Raw genomic sequence first — 5,478 nt, forward strand, 5'->3', positions numbered from 1 at the left:
AATGATCTCACTTATAAGCGGATGATGACACTTAATGGGGGGTGGGAGTAGGACAAGAATGGAGGAAGGAGGGACTGTATAGAGGGAAAAGAGAGGTGGGTGGGGTGGGGGGGAAGGAAAAAAATAATGGAATGAATCAAACATCATTACTCTATGTAAATTTATGAATATGCAAATGGTATGCTGTTACTCCATGTACAAACAGAAACAACATGTATCCCATTTGTTTACAATAAAAATAAATTTAAAAAATATATAGAAAAAAGAAAAGAGTGGGGAGAAAAGAAGAAGGGGGGAGGGAAGGATTGAGAGAGAGAGAGAGAGAGAGAGAGAGAGAGAGAGAGAGAGGTGTTTGTCTCATGGGAAGTCTCTGGGACTCCCTCCTATTCCATGTTTTCCTCGAAGATCCCTTAGGAATCCTCCACTGTGGGAAGGACAGATGTGTCCTATTGCAGGTTTGACATTTGACAGCCGTCAAGCAGAAAAGTGTTCCACTTCTCCAACACTGTCACCTATTTATGCTGGGCCACCATTGTTTGAAGAAGGAAGGAGAGAGAGAGAGAGAGAGAGAGAGAGAGAGAGAGAGAGAGAGAGCGAGCTGAATGTCCTGGGATTCCAGGCTGGCTGAGAGAAGAATATATCAAATTCAATGTTAACATAAGCAATTATTCCAGGTCGGGACAACTGGTCGACCTCGGTCCTTTTGAGCTTACTGGTCGACCTCACAAATCCCCATGGGCGGGGGGAGAGATCAAACATGAGGCGGCGACCACGGCAGTGGTACCAGGAACAGGAACGGCACACACCGGCTCAGCCTCGGGCACCTCGAGCAATGACTCGGAGCACTCCAGGAGCACCACGGAGGGCCACGGAGGATCAGGGCAAGGCGCACACCGGGGCAGCCCTCCTCGACGCGGAGAGGGCCACACGCACTCGGCCTGGCCGCCGAGCTATAAATAGTTTTGAGCTTCATTCCGAGACATAGTTAAATTACTTGGAAACAATCTGATCCTTTTGGATCCTGCTTTTAGTATCTATCAGGTGAGATAAGAATAGCATCGAATCCAGAATTAATTGCTTATTATGCTGAGACAGGAAATCTCTGAGCACCCTGTGAATTCTGAGATTTCCTACATTTCCCCAAACATGTATTTAAAGTACTCTCTGCATCTAGACTTGAATTGGTCTGTCATGTTATACTTGTCCTTTAATTGTGCTTCTTTGCCTTGAGGAGGAGGCAGAAAAGAATGTTACTTTCTAGAAAATCTAGGGAGAAATACCTGAATCAGAACAAAGACAACCCAAGGCAGGAGAACATGCAGGCTGGGTTGGAGGATGCAGGAAAGAATCCTGAGGAGCCTTGTGGTTAGCAGAATGTCCCCAAGATGTCCAGGTGCTGACTCCTGGTGAGAATGTTAGACTCCATGGCAAAGGAGAGTTAATATTCCTGGTCAGCTGAATCTGAGATGGAGATCAGCTGGTGTTATCTAGAGGGGAGGGATGGCAAGATCCTAAAGTCTTTACAAGTCAAAGAGGGAGACAGAGAAAAGAACCAGAGAGGGTCATGCCAGAAGGATGGCCTGATGCTGGCTCTGAAGATGGAGGAAGAAGCCAGGAACCAAAGAACTTTCTTCTAGGGCCTCCCCGAAGCATGCAGTTCAAACCTCTGCATTCTATACTCCTTTCTTTCTCTTTCTCCTTTTTTTGGGGGGTGGGGGGGGAGAAATTTGAAAAATGCAGAAAACTAAGAAACAGAAAATAATAATCACTGCTATAGTTTGGATCTGAAGCGCTCGGGAAGGTGCCTGTGCTGAAGGCTTGGTCACCAGCCCCTGGTGCTGTGGGCAGGTGGTAGAATTGTTAAGCGACAGCACATAGTGAGAGGTCTTCAGGTCACTGGAGAAATGCCTGTGAAGCTAATAGCAGGACCCCAGTCTCCCTGCTTTTGTTTCCCAAACATGAAGCGAACAGTTTGCTCCACTGAATGTTTTTACCATTATGTGCTGCTTTGACACAGGCCCAAAGCAACAGGCCCAACCAATCCTGGGCTGAAAATTCCAAAAGCATGGGCCAAAATAAATCTTTTCATTTTTTGAGTTGATTTATCGCAGATATTTGCTATAGCAATGGAAAACTGACTGAAAATTACCCACATATCTACCACCTGGAAGGACAACCTGGCATCTTCTCCTATTTTCCTAGTTCTTTTATCGCTAAATAGTCTATGTGGAAAAATTACCAGTAATTAAAATAGCTGAGATGGATTGGGTCCCCTCTGACTGCCACCCCCATCTCAGGAGTTAACTCTATAGTTCTTTCTAATCCATTTTCATAACTTAATGCCTTGCAGTTCAAAGTGTGGACCATAGACCAGCAGTTCTGGCATCAGCTGGGAGTTTGTTAGGAAGCAGAATGTCAGGCTCCACACCAGACCTTCTGAATCTGAGTATAGTCTCCATAAATAACGTATTGCATTGTTCCCTGTGTTATGTAAATTTTACATGTGGTATCACGTTGCACTTATTCACAATTTGTTTTTGAGATTTAATGATGGGACCTAGTATATTCCCTTTAACTTGTTGAAGAAAATTCACATTTATCTTTTTTTTAAAATTATTACCTTTTATTTTATTTACCTTTATTTTATTTATTGATTTATATGTGGTGCTGAGAATTGAGCTCAGTGCCTCACACATGCCAGGCAAGCACTCCACCACTGAACCACAACCCCAGCTCACATTTATCTTGCTAATAATGAAATCTGTTTTAAATCAATATGTTAGTGGCATTGATTTATTGCATTTGAGTACAAATGCTCTCTCTTTAGAAAGAAAGAAAAAACAAACAAACAAACAAAAAGAACTCATTTATTCTCCAGGGGCAGCACAGTCACAAGGAGACCGTACTTCCCAAAGAAAAGCAATTACTGTTTACGGCCATAAGACTAATTACTGGAAACCCAGGGTGGGGATGGGGTGGAAACTGAGTTTATAAAATCCTGGTGTCTCAGTGTCATGGGAATGTTCAAAGTAAATTAAACAAACAAAGGTACTTTTACATTAACATGAAAAACATACAGAATAAGGGTATTTACCTCAATTTGATTGAGATTCATGTTCTTAATCTCTTTAAGGAAATCAGCTAACCAACATTGCCAGGCTTTTATATTCACAGGATACAAATTGCTCCATATTTTGAAGGCCCTCTCCTGACCTAGATCTTCATCTTCGCTTATAAGTGCAGCGTCTGGCTTTATTATGATTTCTATTAGCCAAGGCTAGCTCCAAGAACATGCAAGATGGTGGAGACTTACTAGTTGAGGCAATTGACTGAACTTTAAAATCTGTGGCCAGTTGCCTGGAAGAAGGTAGGTATTGAGTATCAAGAATTCAGGTGTCACAGCCTGGAAAGCTGCTACCTCTGGTTACACATTGGCAAAAACTTTGGTCAAATAATCATTTGCTGTTCTTTGGAAGACATATCATGTACTGGCAAAGGCTGCAGAACTAGGGGTCCAGATTAAACAAAAAAGCAGGGTGTTGAAATACTGGTGGAGTGTTGGCTGCTTCTTGTTGCTTTCAGCAAAACTTACAAGGGGGAGGGACTGGGGCTAGAGCCAGCCAAGCTGCAAGTAGCAGAGCATCACTCAAAGATGCCCTCCATAACTGCAGCCTCACTGGGATTTGACTGAATGTCACTGCTTTGGGATCCCGAAGTAAAGCAGTTGTCAGCAGTGAGGCGAAGTAGTGTCTAGGCTTAGTGAGAAAGGGGGCTGCTGCCGTGACAGGTAGGGAGACTGCTGAAGACAAGATGGAAGGACCCATCCCACCCAAATCTGTTGTTTTAGTTGATGTCAAAGTGGCCACCATGAAATTAAAGGAAAGGGTGGACAGATCGTAGAGTTTGATCTAGAATATGCAGAGTTTCCAGGCTTAAATCTTTGTCTAGATAAGATTTCAGGAGTATAGTTATATGTACATGGGAGAAATCAAGATGCACCAGAAATCTAAGAAGCTTTGGAGGAATTTGTATTGCCAAAAGAAATTAAGGTCTAGCCAATAGCAAAAGTATGTGGGCATTTTTTTTCTGTTTAAAAATACTTTATTCATATATTTCTTAAAATATTTGCATGTTGTATTTCTTTTTTATATATATATTTATATTTATATTTACTGTTAGCACAAAAAAACCGGGCAGGATGCAAACCTCACACATCATCTCAGCTCTTTATTCAGGGGGATGAAACGGTGCCCATGGACCCACTCTCCTGGTGGAAAATGAGCCACCAAACAAAGAAAGGGACTGGGTTTATGTAGGTTATTTTGAGGGTGGTCTAGTGAACATTTGTCAGTTTGTTTGGACAGTCAGGACTGTGGGCCTTTTTGGTCAAGGTCTGCGGACAGCGCCGGAAGGGGATTTACTTTGGAGGAGATGACGCCTCCTGGAGACTGTTTCTTTTGAGGTGGTAAACATCCTCTCTGCCTGCAGCCAGCATCTGGAAAACTTCCGTCTTGGGAGATGAAAGCTGTCAATGTGTGGCCTTCATTTTTATTCCCTTTTCTCTTTCTCAGGCCTCATTATTTTGGGACGTTCTTATTCTCCATGTCCATTATTTACGGACTGCATTTTGATTCATTGTACACAAATGGGCTACAACTTTTCATTTCAATGGTTGTGCGCAATGCAGATTCACAGCATTCTGTATGTGGGCATTTTAATTCTCAGAGTAATCTCTCTCAACCTGTGCAAACAGGAAGTGGGTAGTGGCCATGGAGGATAACACACTTGGAAGAACCTCCCAGAGGCAGGAGCCAGAGCAGAGCGGAGAGAAGACCATGCTTCCCCTACCATCTATTTTTGCTTACCTCTACAACTCAGCTTTCACCATGCAGATGACGACACGGTCCTAGGGAGTAGTATATAGAAAGAACTGGGTTCCCAAATGACTGCAAGAATATCCATTTCAGGGCTGGGGAGATAGCTCAGCTGGTAGAGTGCTTGCCTTGCAAGCACAAGGCCCTGAGTTCGATCCCCAGTACCACCAAAAAAAAAAAAAAAAAAATCCATTTCAGATTGTTCATGGGAGAGAGAAATTAATTCCATCTTCAGTAAACCATACTGGATTACAGGTGCATCTCTTTTTTATAGCAGCCTACCTAGATAATCTAAAGCTATGTTCAACAGAGGAATTTATCTTTCTGCACTAAGTCTTTTCCTCCAAAAGACTAGCTTAAATGGCAGTTCCAGCCTTTCAATTGCTCTGGCCAAAATCCTTGAAGGCCTGCTGTGTTCTGGCCCCTGATGGGTACATCATGTCAAACCAAGCCTTGCATTTGTGATTTAGTTTGGCTTCCCCTGCATGGAGTGGGCCTGTGTTCTTGTCCTAAAAATGTTAATACCCTTCCACCAAAGACCTCTAGGAACACATCTGTAAGTCAAGAAGTTGGATTTACTATTGCAGCTAGAAAGAACACTCAC

General features: G+C 43.0%; 1 long non-coding RNA gene across 1 annotated transcript; it reads right to left on the reverse strand.

Moving 5' to 3' along the window:
• Positions 1 to 580: 580 nt before the first annotated feature.
• LOC306644809 lies at positions 581 to 3,249 on the reverse strand. The gene is made up of 3 exons (XR_013759479.1): positions 3,095 to 3,249; positions 1,281 to 1,461; positions 581 to 624 (listed from the first exon to the last, which is right to left on the reverse strand). It is a non-coding gene; the product is annotated as an uncharacterized lncRNA (long non-coding RNA).
• Between the last annotated feature and the right edge of the window lie 2,229 nt (positions 3,250 to 5,478).

Source organism: Sciurus vulgaris (assembly GCF_902686455.1).
Source record: "Sciurus vulgaris genome assembly, chromosome: 15".
Taxonomy (NCBI): Eukaryota; Metazoa; Chordata; class Mammalia; order Rodentia; family Sciuridae; genus Sciurus; species Sciurus vulgaris.